At 40.7% G+C, this 25,224-nt stretch overlaps 1 non-coding gene across 1 annotated transcript; it reads right to left on the reverse strand.

The window, feature by feature from the left end:
- Positions 1-676: 676 nt before the first annotated feature.
- On the reverse strand, positions 677-780 carry LOC148580672 (small nucleolar RNA R71). Its single transcript, XR_015899321.1, has one exon. It is a non-coding gene; the product is annotated as a small nucleolar RNA R71 (small nucleolar RNA).
- Positions 781-25,224: the final 24,444 nt, after the last annotated feature.

The following is a 25,224-nucleotide window of genomic DNA, read 5'->3' on the forward strand; positions in this document are numbered from 1 at the left end:
AACTGTTTGAATTAATTCCTCAATTGAGCTAACCATACTCTTCCATTAACCAAGAGTATTTCACTTGTTTGTGTTTGAGCTGTGTTCTTGTATGACAGGTAGGAGAGGAGAGACATCAACTCCTCCATATACCGAACCAGAGAGGACCCTTCATAGACTTAGAAGGGAAGCAAGAGGGAAGAGAGTAGTGGGAGAAGAGGAATCTGAAGGAGAATCTGAGGACAATTTTGAGGAAGCTTTAGATCTCAACATGGATAGAGAAGTTCACAACCATGAGAGAGCTGATGGAAACGATGCCATCCCTGAGAGGAGGGTTCTTAGTTCATACATAAACCCAACCTCTGGGAATTGTGGTAGTAGCATCCAGAAACCACCCATTCAGGCCAACAATTTTGAGCTCAAGCCACAGCTAATATCACTTGTGGAAAATCATTGTTCCTTTGGAGGAAGTGCTAATGAAGACCCAAACCAACATCTCACAAAATTCCTGAGAATTTGTGACACTGTGAAGTCCAATGGAGTCCAGGAAGATGCCTATAAACTGCTTTTGTTCCCATTTTCACTTAGGGACAAAGCAGCTAAGTGGCTGGAATCATTCCCAAGGGGGAGTCTAACAACATGGGATGAGGTGGAAAGCAAGTTTCTGGCACGTTTCTACCCTCCACAAAAGGTCAATAGGCTTCGATCTGAGGTTCAGACTTTTAGACAACAAGATGGTGAAACTCTCTACGAGGCATGGGAGAGATTCAAGGACTTGACAAGGAAATGCCCACCAAACATGTTCCATGATTGGGTGCAACTGCACATCTTCTATGATGGGCTCTCTTATGAATCAAGGAAGGCTGTAGACCATTCATCAGGAGGTTCATTGAACAGGAAAAAGACTGTGGAAGAAGCCATTGAAGTGATCGAGACAGTGGCTGAGAATGAGTACTACTATGCATCAGAAAGACACAACACTAAGGGAGTCATGGAGCTGAACCATGTTGATACAATTCTAGCCCAAAACAAGGTGTTTGCCAAGCAACTAGCAGAGCTTACCAGGCAATTAGAAACAAAGCAAGTGGCTGCAATACACACACAAGATCAAGAGGAAGTAGGCATTGAAGGAGGTGATTGGGATGAGGCTAACTATGTGGGAAACCAACAAAGGCAATCATATGATCCACATTCCAACACTTACAACCCAGGCTGGAGAAACCACCCAAACTTTGGGTGGGGAAACCAACAAACCCAACCACAAAACCACAAACCTTACAACCACAACCAACAAAACAATTCCACATACCAAAACTCCAACCAAAGATCATACCAAGCCACACAAAACACTTACCCCCAATCATCATATCATGGCCAAGATAATCAACATACCCAACCCAATCCGAACCAACAATTTCAAGATCAATTAAACCGAATAGAAGGAATTATGGCAACCATGAGTCAAGACATCATTGAACTAAAGAGCTTCAGGGATGATGTGAGAACTACCTTAAGAAACCACGGTGAAAAACTCAAAAGGATGGAATCTCAAGTAGGAGAGCTATCTCAACAGGCACCCAAATCAACTGCAGTGTTCCCTAGTGACACAGAAAAGAATCCTAAAGGGGAACAAAAGAGAGTAAGATGGGAAGAGTGCAAAGCCATCACCATAATGAAGGAAGTCTCAGAAGAAGAAGGAATCAGGCCCTCAGAGCAGGAACCAGAAATCTTGAAGGAAGGTGTGGAAGAAGTTAAGCAAGAAGGTGGAACTGAGCAAGCCAAGGAACTACAAAAAGGCATGATGGAAATATACCAACCAAAAGCACCATTTCCTGAGAGGTTAGGAGGAGGTGAAAAAAGGAAAACCTACTCAAGGTTTCTAGAGACATTTAACTCTCTTCATGTCAATATTCCCTTTCTTGAGATTCTTCATCAAATGCCCACACACATCAAGTATTTAAAGGAATTGTTAAGCAAAAAAAGAGTTTTGAAGGGAGGACAAACAGTAACAATGAACAAAGAATGCAGTGCTCTCATCAAGAAGGACACACTCTCTAAGAAAACGGACCCAGGAAGTTTTCATATCCCTTGCATCATAGGGGAAACAAAAATTGACAGAGGATTCTGTGATCTAGGAGCTAGCATAAATGTGATGCCTCTAACTCTTATGAAGAGGCTACAACTGAATGAGGTGAGATCCACTGATGTAATCATACAACTGGCTGACAAAACTCAGAAGCAAGCTGAAGGGGTAGTTGAAAATGTGCTGGTGAAAGTGGGGGATTATTATTTCCCCACAGACTTTGTCATTGTGGACATGGAGGAAAGCTACTTACACCCTATCATTCTGGGCAGACCATTTCTAGCCACTACTAGAGCACTCATAGATGTAGAACAAGGAGAGCTAATTCTGAGAATACATGATGAACAGCTCATTTTCAAAGTCTTCAAACCTGCATCTGAGCCTGAACCAGAACCTGAAAAGCCTAAAGATGATAGTAGCCATCCGTGTTTGGAGGAAAGTAATCCAGCAGCTGAGACTCTAAAACAGTCATTGGAAGGCAAACAAGAGTTGCAAGAGTTAGAGCCACAAGAATCAGTGGAAACAGATCAGAAGGATCCTCCTGACATAAAGGTCAATGAAGAAATCCTCAAGAGAAAGGGAAGAGTGATAGGGAGATTGCCAAGAGGATGGAGAAACAAGAAAATTCCCACTGAAGGTTTTTCTCCGGGAGATAACGTGATATCAAGTCATTATCTGCCAATCCCACCTGGCTTCAAAACCATTCCTTCCCAGCTCCCTCAAGTGTTCACAATCAAGAAAGTTCTTTCTATGGAACATTTAGAGGTCATGAATGAATCAAGTGGGGACGTTTTCATAGTGAGAGGAGAGGACGTCAAGCACTACAATCCACCCTAACAAGGGACAACCGTCAAGCTAGTGACGTTAAAGAAGCGCTTCATGGGAGGCAACCCATGTTTTTAGTATCCTTAATCTTTAGTGTTTTGTTTTACATCTAATAAAGCATGGTTTCTTATGCATGAACTTGAATCCTCAGGACAACTATTGATTAAGTGCACTAAACCTTGCATGTAAATTACGATGGGTCTCTAAGTTTGGTGTGCTTGATGGCACTCCCAAATCTTACTCGAATTGAATTCCATCTTTCATTCAAGGTGCACAACCAAACATTAAGTTTGGTGTTCTTTTTGAACACAGTTTATGAAAAGCAAGAAGTTCCTCTGGATTTCAAAATTCATGACAAGTATACCATTCACATGTTTTAATACTTTGGTTTCAATTACTTAGGTTAGTCACTTTGTTTAGAATCAAAGAGCCAAGGTGACTATGATTTATTAGAATTATGCACACTCATTAAGGACAACCAATATGGATTTCATGTCATCAGGAGACTTAACCAAACACTAAGTTTGGTGTCCAAATAATAAGTGTGCATACATGTAGAAGTCACGGCTATAAGCTCATAAAGACAAGCATTGATTTACATGTGCAAATACTATTCATAATTCACATGGACCGAAAAATAATAGCAAATTTGTTTGTTTGTGCAGGTACAAAAGAAAAAGCTCATAAGAAAAGACAAGGGAGGCACAAGTGGTCAAAAAGAGGCAGGAAGCAAGAAGAAGCAGGATCCCAAGAATTAAGAAGAACCAAGCAATAAATAAGAGGTGGTCTCGTTCCTTAATAATCAAATGATAATTGGTGAATTGTCTTTATGAACGTGTTTTCATCATAAGTCATTTAAGTGTTATGTGGAGTTTTTTTTATGAGTCGTTTTTTTTAGTATGTGTGTTTGTTAATTGCTTTGAATAAAGTGAATGCCTAGATGTTTGGATATAACTTCACCTTCTTAAACAAGTGCGTGCCATGCTTGTTCTGTTTCCAAAAATAAAAGAAAAGTTTGAACAAAAGTAACTTGGCTAAATTAGTGACAAATCAAGTAGAATTAAGTGGTGGTGTGCATGCTTGATTGTTTAGTCAGATCACTAAAATTAGAGTGTAGAATTATCATTTTTTTATGTAGAAAGTGAACATTGTCTATGGATCTTGATGAATAAATGTCTTTGGCCATGAAAAAGAAAGAAAAAGAAAAAGAAAAAGCCACGGAAAAAGGCAACCAAAAAGCAAAAAAATTGAGAAAATAAGCTAGGTACCAATGGTTTGAACTTCTGAGACAAATGCCTGTGGTGTTTATGTATTAAGGATATGCTTGGATGAATAGGTTCTGAGGAGTGTTTCAACACTTGGTAACTTGGGTTAACTAACCCGGGATTATCAACCAAAAGTCCATTATCAAGAGCAACCTAAATACAAAACATTTAGTCACACAAAGAGGTGCTGGGCACCAATGTCTCAAGAAGAAATGTGAACTAAAATGCCTAAGGTGGATATGTGTAGTGCACTGATAAGAAAAAGAAAATGCCAAAGGCTTGTGCAACACATGACACTAAGCAAACAAGGAGCAAAAGAAGCTCTAAGAAAAAGAAAAGAAAAACAAAGAAGAGAAAAGTGCCAAAGACATCAGAATAACAAGAGGCCATAGCAATTTTTGATGGATGCAATGAAAAAGTGATAATCCTACCTGATAAGTATGAAAAAGTGATGCTGCAACTTTCTGCATAAAACCCTTCTGATGAACTTCAAATGCTTGCTAATATAGCCAATGTAATTGCTTTCTGTTTCATACTTTCTTCTCAAATAACTCAGGACTTGCTTAGGGACAAGCAAGTATTAAGTTTGGTGTTGTGATGCCAAGGCATCATAGGCTAGTTTCACTAGCATTTTTTCTGTTAGTTTTAGTTGTTTTATGCATTTTCTTGAGCTTAAAGTAACCAAAAATGGTTAAATGAAGAACAAAGTAATGAACCATCCAAACAATATGATTTTGATGCAAATTCCATGAGTTTTAGTTATATTACTTAAATGCTATGAATGAAAGATTTCTCATGAAATTTTGCAAGACTTTGATGCAATTGTTTGGATGATTTCAGGGAAGAAGAGGCTAAGCAAGGAAGCAACAAAATCAATAAAGGAAGCTTGAATATCACATGTGGAGTTTAAGTTCCAGTTTAAGCCTAAACTGGAGCTTAAACGCCAAAATCATGAAGGATAAGAAATGCTGGGATTGAAGTTTAACCTCCAGTTTGACCTCAAACTGGAGGTTAAACGCCAGAATGAAAAGCCTCACTTAAGGAGCATTCCACGTTTAACCTCCAGTTTGACCTCAAACTGGAGGTTAAACGCCAGAATGAGTATGCCACCCAGGGAGGAGTTCCACGTTTAACCTCCAGTTTGACCTCAAACTGGAGGTTAAACGCCAGAACCAGGAAGAGTACCAGGGAGCCATTCCACGTTTAAGCTCCAGTTTGACTCAAACTGGAGCTTAAACGTGTTCGATAGCTTTTCTACTCCAGGGTTGCTCTCTCCATCTCCACGTTTAACCTCCAGTTTGACCTCAAACTGGAGGTTAAACGTGTTCGACACCTCCAGGGCCACCATTCCAAGCTTCCACGTTTAACCTCCAGTTTGACCTCAAACTGGAGGTTAAACGTGTTCGACCTTCAGTATGCCTCCACCCTTTTCCACGTTTAACCTCCAGTTTGACCTCAAACTGGAGGTTAAACGTGTTCGACCTCCAGGGCTGCCTTTCCTATCTCCACGTTTAAGCTTCAGTTTAACCTTAAACTGAAGCTTAAACGTGTTCGACTACATGACTCTCCAGGGCTACCTTCTTCCATTTCCACGTTTAAGCTTCAGTTTAACCTTAACTGAAGCTTAAACGTGCTTCTACAAAAGGCCTCACTGGAAGTGTCTGGCGTTTAAGCTGCAGTTTAAGCTTAAACTACAACTTAAACGCCACTCTTGGAAAAGGTTTCTGGGCCAAAAATATTGTGATTTAAGTTAGTCTTTGAGCACAAATATTAACTTAAACTTACTTTGGTATGAAACCCAATTGAATATCATGGTTTATGGGATTGGGCCTGAAGGATTGATGAGTTTGAAATCTCAATTTATTGAGTCATGTGTCATTATTTGATTATCACTAAATTGGCTCAATAAATGTTACAGGATTTGGATCAACAACCTCATCAAGGTTATGGATCATAAACCCAAGGCAAAAGGAAAGCAAGGAGAGGCCTCAAAGCCCAAGAAGCACAACTGAAGCTCAATATAGAAAGTGTATAAATAGGATAGAAGTTAAGTTAGAGAGGACTTTTTACTTTCACTTCTAGCTAGTTTTCCTTTTCTTTGTAATTGAATTCAGAGCTATGATTCACTAAACCCCCTTTCATTGGGTTAGGGAGCTCTATTGTAATTCAATGAATCAATAATAGTTTATCTTCTTCTTCAATCTTTTCTCTTGAATTTTGTTAGAAAGCTTCTCGATCTAATTCCATTGAGTAGTTGTCTTGGGAAAGAAACTACTCATACTTGGAATCCTTCGGAGCCTTGGGAAAGGAATGGAGGATTCATGCTAGAGAAGCTTTCTCACAGTGGATTGGATTGGGGTTTGGATGGATATTGTGATATGTAATCCTACCAAATTGTGGTTCATGAAATTGTGTGGTATAATCAGTGATCAAGCATCATCTCTTCTTATGAACATTTAAACCAAGGGATTGGGAATTTGTTTGTTTTTAGAGAGCATTGGTGAGCCAAGGAATTGGGATCCAATCATATAAGATTGCCAAGCAAAATTTAATGAACGCATTGGTTGAGGAAGAGATAAACATGTTTTGATTCGGAGATTTCAATATCTCCTAAACCCAATGAATTCCCCATTTCTGACTTCCACTTTCTATTTACATTCTGCAACTCCATTCTTGCAATCACCCCCATTCCCTTTTAATTTCAGCAATTTACATTCTGCTCTTTAATTCATGCAATTTAAGATTCAGCCATTTAATTTTCTTGTCATTTACTTTTCCCGCCAATTTTACATTCCGCAATTCTCATCTCAAATCTTGATTCCGCTCAACTAGAACACACTTCTAATCCGAATTGCTCACTCAACCAATCCTTGTGGGATTCGACCTCACTCTATTGTGAGTTTTTACTTGACGACGATAACCGGTGCACTTGCCGGAAGGAATTTTGCCGATCGTGCAATTTCCTAAATCGTAGCATAACAAGTTTATGTGCATCACTTATCTTATCTAGAAAGGTCACACTACAACCACTATAAATACACTGGAGCACCCAGGTATAACTCATACTCTGATTCTATTAAAAACCTTTTTAATACCTATGCTAACTTAAGCATCGGAGTCTCTTGCAGGTACCCCCTCCCTCCGGTGACCAAGGATCAGAAGTGCAGCCAGTCCAACAAGTCGGACACAACAGCTCTGGCCGCCACCAGCTAGCCGGACACGTCATCTCTGACCAGTACAGAAGATCTCATCCGAGATCGGCCTACATTTTCAAGTAACCCTCGGAACATTGGCGCCGTTGCCGGGGAACCTGGAAGTCATCCCATCCCCATGACGGACGACCATGACAACGACCACGATTCAGATCTAGAAGACAGAACACCGCACAAAAACGCAGATGCTACACCAAAAGATACTCCAGTATCTAACAGAGACAAAAACTCATCAAATCCAGGAGTAATAGAAGCACTTCAAAATCGTTTAAAGCAACTTGAAAAAGAAAGCCAGCATCAACGAGAAGTTGGCAAGGATCTACAAAGAGAGGTAAGGAGACGTCGAAAGCTAGAAGATAAAATCCTATAACTTGAAGTCGATCTCAAAGCAAAGGCTACCCGGACCACCCTTGAGGACAATTCACGCAAAGATCAAGATCCATTCACTAGGGACATCAAGAAAACTAAAATTCCTAAGGACTTCAAACTCCCAGATATGACTCTGTATGATGGCACTACAGATCCCATCCATCACCTCAGCAACTTCAGAAGCAGAATGTACCTCATCGACGCCTCGGACGCTGTTCGCTGCAAAGCTTTTCCAACGACCCTCACGAAGACAGCAATTAGATGGTTCGACAACTTACCTCCTAAGTCCATCTCAAGTTTTGACGACCTAGCTAAAAAATTTCTGGCCAGATTCTCCATCCAAAAAGACAAGGCCAAGCACGCCCCCAGTCTACTTGGAATCAGACAAGGAGATCGGGAAAGTCTTCCCAACTACATGGAGAGATTCAACAAAATATTCCTAGACATACAAAGCTTGCCAACAGAGGCTGCCATCATGGGCCTCATCAATGGTCTACGAAAGGGACCTTTTAGCCAATCTATATCGAAGAAATATCCCACATCTCTGGATGAGGTGTAGGAGCGAGCGGAAAAATATATCAACATGGAAGAAAACTCTCGGTTGGGAGAAACCTCAAAATTCGGATTCTCCTACCGAGACAAAGATAAAGAATCCAAAAGGAAGGAAGATCGACAAGGGGAGAAAATTAAAAAAAATATCACAATTACACCCCTCTTAGGGTATCCCTAGTAGATGTCTACAAAGAAGTCTACCATACGGAAAAGATACCCCCAGCTCGACCACTCAAAGACAAAAGAGGAGGAGGAAATCAGAACGAATACTGTGAATATCACCGAGTCCGAGGGTATTCCACCAACGAATGCTTCGACTTAAAAAATATCATAGAAAAATTAGTGAGAGAAGGAAAACTAGATTGGTTTCTGGCCACCTGAGATGATGATCAAAGAAAGAGAAGAAGGGATGAAGATGTCGGACGAATCGAGCGATCACCTCGTACGCCAGAAAGACATGTCCATATGATACACGGAGGATTTGTAGGAGGAGGAATCTCCAAATCATCTCGCAAAAGATATCTCAAAGAAGTATATCATGTCGAAGGAAAGGGGGAAGCACCCGACATCCCTGCAATCACATTCACCGAAGAAGACTGGTGCGCGAAATTGTGATCTAGATGTGAAATTGTTGTTCGAAATTGTTTCCTTGGAAATGGCTCCAAAAACGTGTTCACAATACCATGGTCCAAACATAACTTCACAACTTCGCGCAACTAACCAGCAAGTGCACTGGGTCGTCCAAGTAATACCTTACGTGAGTAAGGGTCGAATCCCACAGAGATTGTTGGTATGAAGCAAGCTATGGTCATCTTGTAAATCTCAGTTAGGCAGATTAAATTGTTTTAAGAAATTATAGTGGATGAAAATAAATAAAATATAAAATAGGATAGTGGTACTTACGTAATTCATTGGTGAGAATTTCAGATAAGCATATAGAGATGCTTTCGTCCCTCTGAACCTCTGCTTTCTTGCTGTCTTCATCCAATCCTTCCTACTCCTTTCCATGGCAAGCTGTATGTAGGGCATCACCGTTGTCAATGGCTACTTCCCATCCTCTTTGTGAAAATGGTCCAATGCGCTGTCACTGCATGGCTAATCATCTGGAGGTTCTCGATCATACTGGAATAGGATTCACCCTCATTTTGCGTCTGTCACTACGCCCAGCACTCGCCAGTTTGAAACTCGTCACAGCCATCCCTTCCCGAATCCTACTCGGAATACCACAGACAAGGTTTAAACTTTTCGGATCTCAAGAATGGCCATCCATGGGTTCTAACTTATACCACGAAGATTCTGATTAAGAAATCCAAGAGTTACTCATTCAATCGAAGGTAGAACGAATCTGGTTGTCAGGCACACGTTCATAGGGAATGAATATCTTAAAAGCTGAATAAGTTGAATTGAATAGAAAAACAGTAGTACTTTGTATTAATCATGAGGAACAGCAGAGCTCCACACCTTAATCTATGGTTTGTAGAAACTCTACCGTTGAAAATACATAAGTGATAATGGTCCAGGCATGGCCAAATGGCCAGCCCCCATGAAAGTCTAAGATAGCATAAAACTAATCAAAGATCCCCTACAAAGATAGTAAAAAGTCCTATTTATACTAAACTAGTTACTAGGGTTTACAGAAATGAGTAAATGATGCAGAAATCCACTTCCGGGGCCCACTTGGTGTGTGCTTGGGTGGAGCTTGAAGTTTACACGTGGAGAGGTCATTTTTGGAGTTGAATGACAGTTTGTAACGTGTTTCTGGCGTTGAACTCCACTTTGCAACTTGTTTCTGGCGCTGAACGCCAGACTGCAACATGTAACTGGAGTTCAACGCCAGTTTGCATCGTCTAAACTCGTGAAAAGTATGGACTATTATATATTTCTGGAAAGCTCTGGATGTCTACATTTCAACGCAATTTGAAGCACGCCATTTGGGGTTCTCTAGCTCTTGAAAATCCACTTTGAGTGCAGGGAGGTCAGAATCCAACAGCATTTGCAGTCCTTCTTCAACCTCTGAATCTGATTTTTGCTCAGGTCCCTCAATTTCAGCCAGAAAATACCTGAAATCATAGAAAAACACACAAAACTCATAGTAAAGTCCAGAAATATGATTTTTAATTAAAAAATAATAAAAATATAATAAAAACTAACTAAATCATACTGAAAACTATGTAAAAACAATGCCAAAAAGCGTATACATTATCCGCTCATCACAACACCAAACTTAAATTATTGCTTGTCCCCAAGCAACTGAAAATCAAATAGGATAAAAAGAAGAGAATATACTATAAATTCCAAACTATCAATGAAATATAGCTCCAATCAAATGAGCGGGACTTGTAGCTTTTTGCCTCTTGAATAGTTTTGGCATCTCACTTTATCCATTGAAGTTCAGAATGATTGGCATCTATAGGAACTCAGAGTTCAGATAGTGTTATTAATTCTCCTAGTTCAGTATGTTGATTCTTGAACACAGCTACTTTATGAGTCTTGGCCGTGGTCCTAAGCACTTTGTTTTCCAGTATTACCACCGGATACATAAATGCCACAGACATATAACTGGGTGAACCTTTTCAGATTATGACTCAACTTTGCTAAAGTCCCCAATTAGAGGTGTCCAGGGTTCTTAAGCACACTCTTTTTTTTTTGCTTTGGACCTTGACTTTAACCGCTCAGTGTCAAGTTTTCACTTGACACCTTCACGCCACAAGCACGTGGTTAGGGACAGCTTGGTTTAGCCGCTTAGGCCAGGATTTTATTCCTTTAGGCCCTCCTATCCACTGATGCTCAAAGCCTTGGATCCTTTTTATTTACCCTTGCCTTTTGGTTTTAAGGGTTATTGGCTTTTTGCTCTTGCCTTTTGGTTTTAAGAGCTTTTGGCTTTTTCTGCTTGCTTTTTCTTTTTCCCATTTTTTTCGCTATTTTTTTCACATTTTTTTTCTGCAAGCTTTTGTATTCACTGCTTTTTCTTGCTTCAAGAATCATTTTTATGATTTTTTAGATTATCAAATAACATGTCTCCTTTTTCCTTATTCTTCAAGGGCCAACATATTTAACATTCATAAACAACAACTTCAAAAGACATATGCACTGTTCAGGCATTCATTCAGAAAACAAAAAGTATTGTCACCACATCAAAATAATTAAACTAGTTTCAAGGATGAATTCGAAACTATGTACTTCTTGTTCTTTTGTAATTAAAACATTTTTCATTTAAGAGAGGTGATGGATTCATATTCACTACTTTAAGGCATAGACACTTAGACACTAATGATTATGTAATAAAGACACAAACATAGATAAACATTTAACATAAAAAAAATGAAAAACAGAAAATTTAAGAACAAGGAATGAGTCCACCTTAGTGATGGTGGCGTTTCCTTCTTGAGGAACCAATGATGTCCTTGAGCTCTTCTATGTCTCTTTCTTGTCTTTGTTGCTCCTCTCTCATTGCTCTTTGATCTTCTCTAATTTCATGAAGGATGATGGAGTCCCCTTGATGTTCCACCCTTAGTTGTGGGTTTTGGAGATGAATCTTTCCATCTCCCATGACTCGGAAGTGGAAACTTTTGTCTTCCCTTTCCCTTTTCTAGAGATTTCTCCGGTCTTAGGTGCCATCAATGGTAATGGAAAAAAAAAAGCTTATGCTTTTAGCAGACCAAACTTAGAATATTGCTCGCCCTCGAGCAAGAGAAGAAAGAAAAGAAGAAGAAGAAGAGAAAATATGGAGGAGATGAAGGGGTTTGGGGAAGGGTTTTTATTGGGAAGAGAGGATGAATGTTGAGAAAAGGGAAGAATATGAGTGGAGCTAGGTGGGGATCCTGTGGGGTCCACAGATCCTGAGGTGTCAAGGATTTACATCCCTGCACCAATTAGGCCTGTAAAACACCTTTGCATGCAATTCTGGCGTTTAAACGCTGAATTGATGCTTGTTCTGGGCGTTCAACGCCCAGATGCAGCATGTTTCTGGCGTTCAGCGCCAGCTCTTCTCAGGGTGCATTCCTGGCATTTGAACACCAGGATGTTGCTTGTTTCTGGCGTTCAACGCTAGATCCATGCTCTGTTCTGGCGTTGAACGCCAGCCAGATGCTCCTTACTGGCGTTTAAACGCCAGTAAGTCCTTCCTCCAGGGTGTGATTTTTCTTCTGCTATTTTTTATTCTGTTTTTAATTTTTGTATTTATTTTGTGATTCCACATGATTATGAACCTAATAAAACATGAAAGAATAATAAAAATAAAAATAAAATTAGATAAATAAAAATTGGGTTGCCTCCCAACAAGCACTTCTTTAATGTCAATAGCTTGACAGTGGGTTCTCATGGAGCCACACAGGTGATCAGGTCAATTTTATAGACTCCCCACACCAAACTTAGAGTTTGGATATGGGAGTTCAACACCAAACTTAGAGTTTGGCTGAGGCCTCCTAACACCAAACTTAGAGTTTGACTGTGGGGCTTTAGTTGACTCTGTACTGAGAGATGCTTTCTATGCTTCCTCTCCATTGTTACAGAAGGAGATTCTTGAGTTTTAAACACAAAGTTGTCCTCATTCAGTTGAAGGATCAATTCTCCTCTGTCTACATCAATCACAGCTCTTGCTGTGGCTAGGAAGGGTCTTCCAAGGATGATGGATTCATCCTCATCCTTCCCAGTGTCTAGGATTATGAAATCAGCAGGGATGTAAAGGCCTTTAACCTTTACTAACACGTCCTCTACTAGTCCATAAGCCATTTTCATAGATTTGTCTGCCATCTCTAATGAGAAATTGGCAGCCTATACCTCAAGGATTCCCAATTTCTCCATTACAGAGAGTGGCATGAGGTTTATCCCTGACCCAAGGTCACATAGAGCCTTCTCAAAGGTCATGGTGCCTATGGTACAAGGTATTAAGAACTTTCCAGGATCTTGTTTCTTCTGAGGTAATGTCAGTTGATCCAGATCACTTAGTTCATTGATGAGCAAGGGAGGTTCATCTTCCCAAGTCTCATTACCAAATAATTTGGCATTTAGCTTCATGATTGCACCAAGGTACTTGGCAACTTGCTCTTCAGTAACATCCTCATTGTCTTCAGAAGAAGAATACTCATCAGAGCTCATGAAGGGCATAAGGAGGTTCAATGGAATTTCTATGGTCTCTAGATGAGCCTCAGATTCCTTTGGTTCCTCAAAGGGAAACTCCTTGTTGATCACTAGACGTCCCAGGAGGTATTCCTCACTGGGATTCACGTCCTTTTCCTCCCCTGTAGGTTCGGCCATGATGGTTATATCAATGGCCTTGCGCTCTCTCTTTGGATTCTCTTCTGTATTGCTTGGGAGAGTACTAGGAGGAGTTTTAGTGATCTTCTTACTCAGCTGGCCCACTTGTGCCTCCAAATTTCTTATGGAGGACCTTGTTTCACTCATGAAACTTAGAGTGGCCTTGGACAGATCAGAGACTAAGTTTGCTAAATTAGAGGTATTTTGTTCAGAGTTCTCTGTCTGTTGCTGAGAAGATGATGGAAAAGGTTTACTATTGTTAAACCTGTTTCTTCCACCATTATTAAAGCCTTGTTGAGGCTTTTGTTGATCCTTCCATGAGAGATTTGGGTGATTTCTCTATGAGGGATTATAGGTGTTTCCATAGGGTTCACCCATGTAATTCACCTCTGTTATTACAGGGTTCTCAGGATCATAAGCTTCTTCTTCAGAAGATGCCTCTTGAGTACTGTTGGATGCAGCTTGCATTCCATTCAGACTCTGAGAAATCATATTGACTCGCTGAGTCAATAGTTTGTTCTGAGTCAATATGGCATTCAGAGCATCAATTTCAAGAACTCCCTTCTTCTGAGGCGTCCCATTACTTACAGGATTCCTCTTAGAAGTGTACATGAACTGGTTATTAGCAACCATGTCAATGAGTTCTTGAGCTTCTGCAGGCATTTTCTTTAGGTGAATGGATGAACCTGCAGAATAGTCCAGTGACATCTTGGAGAACTCAGACAGACCATAATAGAATATATCCAAAATGGTCCATTCTGAAAGCATGTCAGGAGGACACCTTTTGGTCATCTGCTTGTATCTTTCCCAAGCTTCATAGAGGGATTCACCATATTTTTGCTTGAAGGTCTGAACATCCACTCTAAGCTTGCTCAGCTTTTGAGGAGGAAAGAACTTAGCCAAGAAGGCCGTGACCAGCTTATCCCAAGAGTTCAGGCTATCTTTAGGTTGTGAGTCCAACCATGTTTTAGCTCTGTCTCTTACAGCAAAAGGGAACAGCATGAGCCTGTAGACTTCAGGATCTACTCCATTAGTCTTAACAGTCTCACAGATCTGCAGGAACTCAGTTAAAAACTGGTAGGGATCTTCTGAAGGAAGTCCATGGAATTTGCAGTTCTGTTGCATTAGAGCAACTAATTGAGGTTTCAGCTCAAAATTGTTTGCTCCAATGATGGGGATTGAGATGCTTCTTCCATCGAACTTGGAAGTAGGTGTAGTATAATCACCAAGCATCCTCCTTGCATTATTATTGTTAGGTGCGTCTGCCATCTCCTTTTCTTGTTCGAAAATTTTAGTAAGGTTGTCTCTGGATTGTTGTAATTTAGCTTCTCTTAGTTTTTTCTTCAGAGTCCTTTCAGGTTCTGGATCAGCTTCAACAAGAATGCCCTTTTTCTTGTTCCTGCTCATATGAAAGAAAAGAGAACAAGAAAAGAAGAGGAATCCTCTATGTTATAGTAAAGAGGTTCCTTATTGTTAGTAGAAAAAGAAAATGAATTAGAGTGAAAAAGAATGGATAATCCAAACACAAGGGTGAGGATAGGAGCAGAGATATGAGATGAAGAAAAGTGTTAGTAAGTAATTAAATAAATAGAAGGAGATGAGAGAGAGAAGTTTTCGAAAATAATTTTTGAAAAGGAGTTGATGATTTTCAAAAATTAAAGGGGAAATAAAATTAAAATTAAAATTTAAAATAATTAATTAATTAAAAAGAATTTTTGAAAAAGAGGGAGGTATTTTCGAAAATTAAAGGTAGAGAGTTAGTTGGGCAGTTTTGAAAAAGATAAGAAACAAACAAAAAGATAAGATTGATTGAAAAATATTTGAAAATTAAATTTTAAAAAGATAGGAAGTTAGAAAAGAAGTTAGAAACTGATTCCCTGGCAATGGCTCCAAAAACGTGTGCACAATACCATGGTCCAAACATAACTTCACAACTTCGTGCAACTAACCAGCAAGTGCACTGGGTCGTCCAAGTAATACCTTACGTGAGTAAGGGTCGAATCCCACGGAGATTGTTAGTATGAAGCAAGCTATGGTCATCTTGTAAATCTCAGTCAGGCGGATTAAATTGTTTTAAGAAATTATAGTGGATGAAAATAAATAAAATATAAAATAGGATAGTGGTAGTTATGTAATTCATTGGTGAGAATTTCAGATAAGCGTATAGAGATGCTTTCGTCCCTCTGAACCACTGCTTTCCTGTTGTCTTCATCCAATCCTTCCTACTCCTTTCCATGGCAAGCTGTATGTAGGGCATCACCGTTGTCAATGGCTACTTCCCATCCTCTCTGGGAAAATGGTCCGATGTGCTGTCACTGCATGGCTAATCATTTGGAGGTTCTCGATCATACTGGAATAGGATTCATCCTCCTTTTGCGTCTGTCACTACGCCCAGCACTCGCGAGTTTGAAGCTCGTCACAGCCATCCCTTTCCGGATCCTACTCGGAATACCATAGACAAGGTTTAGACTTTCCAGATCTTAAGAATGGCCATCCATGGGTTCTAACTTATACCACGAAGATGCTAATTAAGAAATCCAAGAGATACTCATTCAATCGAAGGTAGAACGAAAGTGGTTATCAGGCACACGTTCATAGGGAATGATGATGAGTGTCACGATCATCACATTCATGTTGAAGTGCGAATGAATATCTTAGAAGTGGAATAAGTTGAATTGAATAGAAAAACAGTAGTACTTTGTATTAATTCATGAGGAACAGCAGAGCTCCACACCTTAATCTATGGTGTGTAGAAACTCTACCATTGAAAATACATAAGTGATAATGGTCCAGGCATGGCCGAATGGCCAGCCCCCATGAAAGCCTAAGATAGCATAAAACTAATCAAAGATCCCCTACAAAGATAGTAAAAAGTCCTATTTATACGTACTAAACTAGTTACTAGGGTTTACAGAAATGAGTAAATGATGCAGAAATCCACTTCCGGGACCCACTTGGTGTGTGCTTGGGCTGAGCTTGATGTTTACACGTGGAGAGGTCATTTTTGGAATTGAACGCCAGTTTGTAACGTGTTTCTGGCGTTGAACTCCACTTTGCAACTTGTTTCTGGCGCTGAACGCCAAACTACAACATGGAACTGGCGTTCAACGCCAGTTTAAGTCATCTAAACTCGAGAAAAGTATGGACTATTATTTATTTCTGGAAAGCCTTAGATGTCTACTTTCCAACGCAATTGAAAGCGCGCCATTTAGAGTTGTGTAGCTCCAGAAAATCCACTTTGAGTGCAGGGAGGTCAGAATCCAACAGCATCTGCAATCCTTCTTCAACCTCTGAATCTTATTTTTGCTCAGGATCCTCAATTTCAGCCAGAAAATACCTGAAATCACAGAAAAACACACAAACTCATAGTAAAGTCCAGAAATGTGATTTTTAATTAAAAACTAATAAAAATATACTAAAAACAAACTAAATCATATGTAAAAACAATGCCAAAAAGCGTATAAATTATCCGCTCATCAAAGATGCATCCGGTATCATCTCAGGACATGACGACCCCATGGTCATCACCATCATACTGGAAAATGCCAATCTCCACCGCACATTAATAGACCAAGGGAGCTCCGCCGACATCTTATTCAAAACTGCCTTTGACAAGCTCGGCTTAGAAGAAAAGGAGCTTAGAGCATACCCGAACAGCCTGTTCGGACTGGGAGATACCCCAGTACAACCACTGGGATACGTGTCACTACATACAACCTTCGAAAAAGGGAACCAATCCAGAACACTCAAGATAGACTACATCGTGGTCGACGTGAGTTCAGCCTACAATGCCCTAATAGGTCAGACAACACTAAATCAACTCGGCGCAATAGTCTCAACTCCACATCTATGCATGAAATTCCTAACTATAGAAGGGATAGCTACGATAAAAGCAGATCAAAAGATGGCACGCCGCTGTTATAATGAAAGTTTAAACCTCAGAGGCAGAGAAGAAGAGTTCCATACAATTGAGCTTGGTGGAGTTCAGAAACGAGAAGAACTACGTCCACAGCCTGAAGGAGAAATAGAGAAAGTTCAGATCGGAGATACCTCAGACAAAACAAGTAATATTGGCACGATCATGAAGGGAGATGCAAAAGAATTACTAGTACAGTTCTTACGAAATAATGTCGATCTCTTCGCATGGAAAGCTGCAGATATGCCAGGCATAGATCCCAAGCTAATGTGCCAAGTTGGCGGTCTACTCAGGATCTCGGCTGGTACAGCAGAGACGAAGAAAACTTGGGCCAGACTGATCCCAAGCCGTGGAAGAACAGGTACAAGCACTACTGGAGGCAGGATTCATAAGATAAGTTAAGTATCCACTATGGCTAGCTAACGTCGTCTTGGTGAAAAAATCAAATGGAAAATGGCGAATGTGCACCGACTACACCGATCTCAACAAAGCCTGCCCAAAAGATCCTTACCCACTCCCAAGTATCGACGCTCTGGTAGATGCTTCATCCGGATATAGATACCTCTCATTTATGGATGCATATTCTGGATACAACCAAACCCCCATGAATCCACCAGATCAAGAAAAGACCTCGTTTCTGACACCAAAAGGAAATTACTGCTACATTGTGATGCCTTTCGGTCTCAAGAATGTGGGAGCTACTTATCAAAGGCTAATGAATAAAGTCTTTTCAGATCATATCGGAAAAATCATGGAAGTCTACATGGACGACATGTTAATAAAGACACAAAGCGAAGAGACATTATTATCTGACTTGGCTCAAGTGTTCGACACTATAAGGAAGCATGGCATGCAACTCAATCCCGTAAAATGCACCTTTGCAGTATAAGCGGGCAAATTCTTAGTTTTCATGCTCACACAAAGAGGAATTGAAGCAAATCCGGACAAATGCCAGGCCATACTCAACATGAAGAGTCGAACTTGTGTCAGAGAGGTACAACAACTCAACGGGAGATTGGCAGCCTTATCAAGATTCTTAGCAGAATCAGCGATAAGATCTCTCCCCTTCTATGCCACTTTAAGGAAAGGAAAGAAGTTCAAATAGACAATGGAATGCGAGCAAGCCTTCCAGGATTTCAAAAATTTCCTGGGACAACCACCTATCCTAACTCGACCACGAGAGGAAGAACCACTCGTATTGTACCTTGCGGTAGGAAGTCAGGCAGTAGCCTCAGCACTGGTTCGAGAGGACGACAAAGGGCAACAACCTGTATACTTCGTTAGTAAAGTGCTGCAGGGATCCGAGCTGAACTACCAAAAAATAGAAAAGTTCGCCTATACTCTCATACTGACATCTCGACGACTTCGCCCGTACTTCCAGGCTCACACCTTTAAGGTTCGGACCAACCAGCCCATAAAAGGGATATTGCAGAAAACAGATCTAGCAGGCAAAATTTTACAATGGACAGTCGAGTTATCCGAGTTCGACCTCCAATATGAAGCTCGGACAGCCATCAAATCACAATACTTGGCCGACTTCATTGCAGAATTCATAGATACCTTGGAAACCCCCACAGAATGGAATCTCTACGTGGACGGGTCCTCGAATAAGACTGGAAGCGGCGCAGGTGTGATAATAGAAAGCAACCAAGGAACCCGAATTGAGCTTTCCCTCAAATTTGGGTTCCCGGCCTCAAACAACCAGGTGGAATATGAAGCATTACTAGCTGGTTTAAAGCTGGCTAAGGAGGTTGGAGCTCAAAAACTCAACATGTTCAGTGATTCACAAGTAGTCACCTCACAAATAACAGGGAGCTACCAAGCCAAAGACCCCACCATAAAAAAGTATTTGGATAAAACCAAGGAACAGCTCGGACAACTCGGAGAATATAAGATCTGTCACATACCCTGCGAACAAAATGCCCGAGCTGATGCACTCTCAAAACTAGCCAGCACCAAACCAGGGGACAACAATAGAAGCCTCATCCAGGAAATGCTGCAGAACCCGTCAATCTCGGAAGAATAAAAAGTCCTAGCCATAACAAGTTAGGATCAAGGATGGATGACCCCCATAATTAATTACCTCAAAACAGAAACACTCCCCACAAATGAGAAAGAGGCAAAGAGGTTAAAACGGGAGGCTCAGTACTACACTATCATAAACAACACCCTATATAAAAGAGGGATTTCAATACCACTATTAAAATGTGTGCCGACCTCCAACACAAGGGAAGTTTTAGAGGAAGTACACAGTGGCATTTGTGGTAATCATCTCGGAGCACAAGCTCTCACCAAAAAAGTACTCCGGACGGGATTTTATTGGCCAACTCTACAAAAGGAAGCTACAGAGTTTATAAGGACATGCACACCATGCCAGAAACATGCCAACTTTCACATCGCCCCGCCAGAAGAGCTCATCAGCGTAACCTCGCCTTGGCCATTTGCAAAATGGGGACTCGATCTTCTCGGACCCTTTCCCTAAGGATCGGGACAAGTTAAATTCCTCATAGTCAGGGTAGACTATTTCACAAAGTGGATCGAGGCAGAGCCCCTAGCCAACGCTACTGCTCAAAGGAGCCGGAAATTCCTATATAGGAATATTGTCACAAGGTTTGGGGTTCCATACTCCATCACTACAGACAATGGCACCCAATTCACAGACGCGGGCTTCAGAAAGTTAGTAGCCGACTTAAACATAAAACACCAGTTCACCTCCGTTGAACATCCCCAAGCCAATGGACAAGCTGAAGCGGCTAACAAAGTCATATTGGCTGGGCTGAAACGGAGACTGCAAGATGCAAAGGGAGCCTGGGCCGAAGAACTTCCACAAGTCCTATGGGCATATCGAACAATGCCACATTCCACCACAAACGAATCACCATTTCGACTAGCATACGGAGTGGAGGCAATGATCCCAGTAGAGGTCGAGGAAAGGTCGCCTAGAGTGGTTCATTACAATGAGGAAGCCAGCTCCCAACTTCAAAGGGAAGAGCTCGACCTACTCTCTGAAATCCAAGGAAAAGCTCGGATCAGGGAAGAAGCACTAAAACGTCGAATGGCTTCCAGATATAATCAAAAGGTAGTGCTAAGAGGTTTCACTGAGAATGATCTCATCCTAATCCGAAATGATATTGGAACAACTCGACCCGGAGAAGGAAAGCTGGCAGCAAACTGGAAAGGACCCTACCGAGTCATAGAAGTACTTGGGAAGGGCTACTACAAACTGTCCGAACTCGAGGGACGAGAGCTTCCCAGATCATGGCACGCCTGCAACCTAAGAAGGTACTATAGCTAGGAAAAGTAAAAGATCTCATCATAGGATGCACTCTTTTTCCTGAAAAGGTTTTTTAATGAGACACCAAGATGAGATTCAGAAATTATCCGACTTAAAGGGATGAAAAACTCCCACATGTATATATTTGCATTTTTTAAATAAAGCATATTTTAGATATTCTACAAATTCTCAAGACGTATTAATCTGAAGCATTCATCGTCCGATTATAAAGCAACAGATCGGCAGAAAAGTGAAAAACAGATTCACTGCACGATCACGATAAAGACCAATAGAGATGAAAACGCGATTCATCTAAAGGTCAACCAAACAAAGATAGAAACCACCTTCTACAAATCGGCAAAGATGAACACAAAATAATGCAAGAAGTTATCGAAAGTGATCTGGAAAAAGAACCTGACGAAGTCTTATGGATTGCTAAATATTAACTTAAAGACTGGCCGACGTTAAAAAGTCGGACCAAGTCAACCCAAGTTATCAGCAAATCCCTGGAAAGTGGTCTGGCCAACCCTATAAAAGAGGAATTGCTATAACTTAGAAGAGATCGACATGACGAAGTCGGTCTCCTACGAAAAACAAGTTATAAAAGTAATCCCTGAAAGAGACCTAACAAAGGTCCAAGAAAGAGGATTACAAAAATAACTTAGAAGAGATCGACATAAAGAAGTCGGTTTCCTACAACGAACAAGTTATAAAAGTAATCCCTGAAAGAGACCTAACAAAGGTCCAAGAAAGAGGATTACAAAATAACTTATAAGAAATCGACATAAAGAAGTCGGTCTCCTACAACAAACAAGTTATAAAAGTAATCCCTGAAAGAGACCCGACAAAGGTCCAAAAAAGAGGACTACAAAAATAACTAGAAAGAGGACCAACGAAAAGAAATCGGTTATGGACGGCCAGAAATAAATACAAGTAAGAGCCAGAAAACTGAAATACAAGTTGGATCCACACATCTACAACCTCAAAGGATCCAAGCTACATGCAAAAGGTGCCAAAAAGGTACAAAGACAATAAAACCCCATGAACTACCAATAACACTCTACTAGCATGAACATCCTCTTCCATTTCATTCTTTCTTCTCAATAAATCATTTCTTGCTTAGGGACAAGCAAGCTTTAAGTTTGGTGTTGTGATGACAAGTCATCTTAGCCTAGTTTCACTAGCTTTTTTCTTTAGTTTTTAATTGAATTATGCACTTTCTTGAACCATAAGCAAGCCAATTGGGTATATTTTCATGTTTCCTTTGATTTAATCAACCATGTATGAATTCATGCTATTTCATGAGGTTTTATGCTATAATTGTCACATATTATGAAAGAATGAATATCTCATGATTTTGAGCATAGCTTTGATGTGTTTGGTTGATTAATGATAGATGAAGAAAGCTTGGAGAAAGGTTGAAGCAAGAAGGAATGGTTAGAAGGAAGAGAGGACAAAAAGTTTGAGCAAAAGTTTGCCTCAAACTTTAGCTCAAACTTTTGGATTAATTGAAAATGAACCAGGAAGCAAAAAGTTGGAGCAAAAGTTAGCCTCAAACTTTTTGGCTAACTTTTGGGCAAAAGCTGGAGCAAAAGTTAGCCTCAAACTTTTTGGCTAACTTTTGGCATCACAAAACACACCCTGGAGAGCAAAAGTTTGCGCCAACGTTAGCCCCTAACTTTTTGGCTAACGTTGGCGCTGAAAAACACTCCCTGGATGAGCAAAAGTTTGCGCCAACGTTAGCCCCTAACTTTTTGGCTAACGTTGGCGCCATGAGTATGCAAGGGGAGGCCAACGTTGGAGCAAAAGTTAGACCCCTAACTTTTGCCCCAACGTTGGTATCAGCAAAGAAGGGTGGCTGATGTGAAAAGTTGGAGTAAAAGTTAGCCTCCAACTTTTACTCCAACTTTTACTCAAGCTTTCATGATTCCAACCCGGTTCAATTTGGTTCTTCTCCAAACTCCAAGAGCAATCAACCAAGGCCTCTATCAACCCAATTCCATCAAGAGCAAAGGCCCAATTGAAGGCTTGAAGACCATTTGAAGAAAGTGTATAAATAGCATAGGATTTAAGTTTTTCAGAGAGCTTTTCCTTGGAGTTTTCAGAAAGAGTTTTCGGAGAGCTTTTGGTATTGAGTGAATTTTAATTTCTAAGTCTCGGGGAAGGAGAATTGAATTCCCTTCCTCTTAGTTTTCTTGTTTTCAATTTCAATTACAATTGTCTTGGATCTTGGGTTGGAGAATTGAAGAAATTCTGTTTCAATCTTATCCTGAGACCTCTCTGCTTTATTTTACTGCACAATTGAATTCAGTTTCGGTTAATTGCTTTTCATCTACTTTCTTTGCAATCTACATTTCCTTTGCAATTGTTCTTGTTGGATCTAGGAAGGCATTGAGATCTAGACTTGGTTTTCTAGTCTCTTGGGTCCTGAGATCCAGAATTCCCATTTCCCATTCCCTGTTTACTGTTTTCACACTCATTTACAATTCTGTTTAAGATCCGGTTCAATTCCATTCATCCTTTACTTCTCTGTTTGTTGCAATTTACTTTTCCTTGTTTAAATTTTGCAAATCCAATTCCCAATTCCCTTTACAATTCAAGCCATTTACATTTCTTGCACTTTAAGATTCTGCAATTTACATTTCTTGCGTTCTAAGTTTCTGCCATTTAATTTCTTGTTCTTTAAGATTCAGCACTTTAAATTTCAGTTCTCTTTAATTTCATGCCAATTACCCATTCCCCTTACTTTCCATGCAATTTAAATTCTGCAAATCACAAATCTCTCAACCAAATCTTGATTCGCTTGACTAAATCAACCACCAAACTAAAATTGCTCAATCCTTCAATCCCTGTGGGATCGACCTCACTCCCGTGAGTTATTAATACTTGATGCGACCCGGTGCACTTGCCGGTTAGATTTGGGTGTTTTGGAGAAATTCGTTTTTCCACAAAAATATCCCATCAAGCCCTTCCCAAGTACTTCTATGACTCGGTAGGGTCCTTTCCAGTTTGCTGCTAGCTTTCCTTCTCCTGGTCGAGTTGTTCCGATATCATTTCGGATTAGGATGAGGTCATTCTCCATGAAACTTCTCGGCACTACCCTTTGATTATATCTGGAAGCCATTCGACGCTTTAGTGCTTCTTCCCTGATCCGAGCTCTTTCTTGGATTTCAGGTAGTAGTAGGTCAAGCTCTTCCCTCTGAAGTTGGGAGTTTGCTCCCTCATTGTAATGAACCACTCTAGGCGATCCTTCCTCGTTCTCTACTGGAATCATTGCTTCTATTCCATATGCTAACCGGAAGGGGGATTCCTTCGTGGTGGAATGCGGCGTCGTTCGATATGCCCATAGGACCTGTGGAAGCTCCTCTGCCTAGGCTCCCTTTGCATCTTGTAATCTCCGTTTTAACCCGGCAAATATGACTTTGTTGGCAGCTTCGGCCTGTCCATTGGCTTGTGGGTGTTCAACGGAGGTGTACTGGTGCTTTATATTCAAGTCGGCTACTAGTTTTCTGAAGCCTGCATCTGTGAATTGAGTGCCATTGTCTGTGGTTATTGAATATGGAACCCCGAACCTTGTGACAATATTCCTGTATAGGAATTTCCGGCTTCTTTGAGCAATGGCGTTGGCTAGAGGCTCTGCCTCAATCCATTTTGTAAAATAGTCTACTCCGACTATGAGAAATTTTACTTGTCCTGATCCCTGGGGAAAGGGTCCGAGAAGATCAAGTCTCCATTTTGCAAACGGCCAAGGCGAAGTCACGCTGATGAGCTCTTCTGGCGGGGCGATGTGAAAGTTGGCATGTTTCTGACATGGTGGACATGTCTTTACAAATTCTGTAGCTTCTTTCTGTAGGGTTGGCCAATAAAACCTTGCCCGGAGTACTTTTTTGGCGAGAGCCCATGCTCCGAGATGATTACCGTAAATGCCGCCGTGTACTTCTTCTAGCACTTCCCTTGTGTTGGAGGTCGGCACGCATTTTTGTAATGGTATTGAGATTTCTCTTTTGTATAGGATGTTGTTTATGATGGTGTAGTACTGTGCCTCCCTTTTTAACCTCTTTGCCTCCTTTTCTTCTGTGGGGAGTGTTCCTGCTTTGAGGTAGTTGATTATGGGGGTCATCCATCCTTGGTCCTGACTTGTTATGGCCAGGACTTTTTCCTCTTCCGAGATTGACGGGTTCTGTAGCATTTCCTGTATGAGGCTTCTATTGTTACCCCCTGGTTTGGTGCTGGCTAGTTTCGAGAGTGCATCAGCTCGGGCATTTTGTTCGCAGGGTATGTGGCAGATCTTATATTCCTCGAGCTGTCCGAGCTGTTCCTTGGTTTTATCCAAATATTTTTTCATGGTAGGGTTTTTGGCTTGATAGCTCCCTGTTATCTGTAAGGTGACTACTTATGAATCGCTGTAAATGTTGAGTTTCTAAGCTCCAAACTCTTTAGCCAGCTTCAAACCAGCTAATAATGCTTCATATTCCGCCTGGTTGTTTGAGGCC

Source organism: Arachis ipaensis, chromosome B10, assembly GCF_059453495.1.
Source record: "Arachis ipaensis isolate K30076 ecotype BB chromosome B10, ASM5945349v1, whole genome shotgun sequence".
Lineage (NCBI taxonomy): Eukaryota > Viridiplantae > Streptophyta > Magnoliopsida > Fabales > Fabaceae > Arachis > Arachis ipaensis.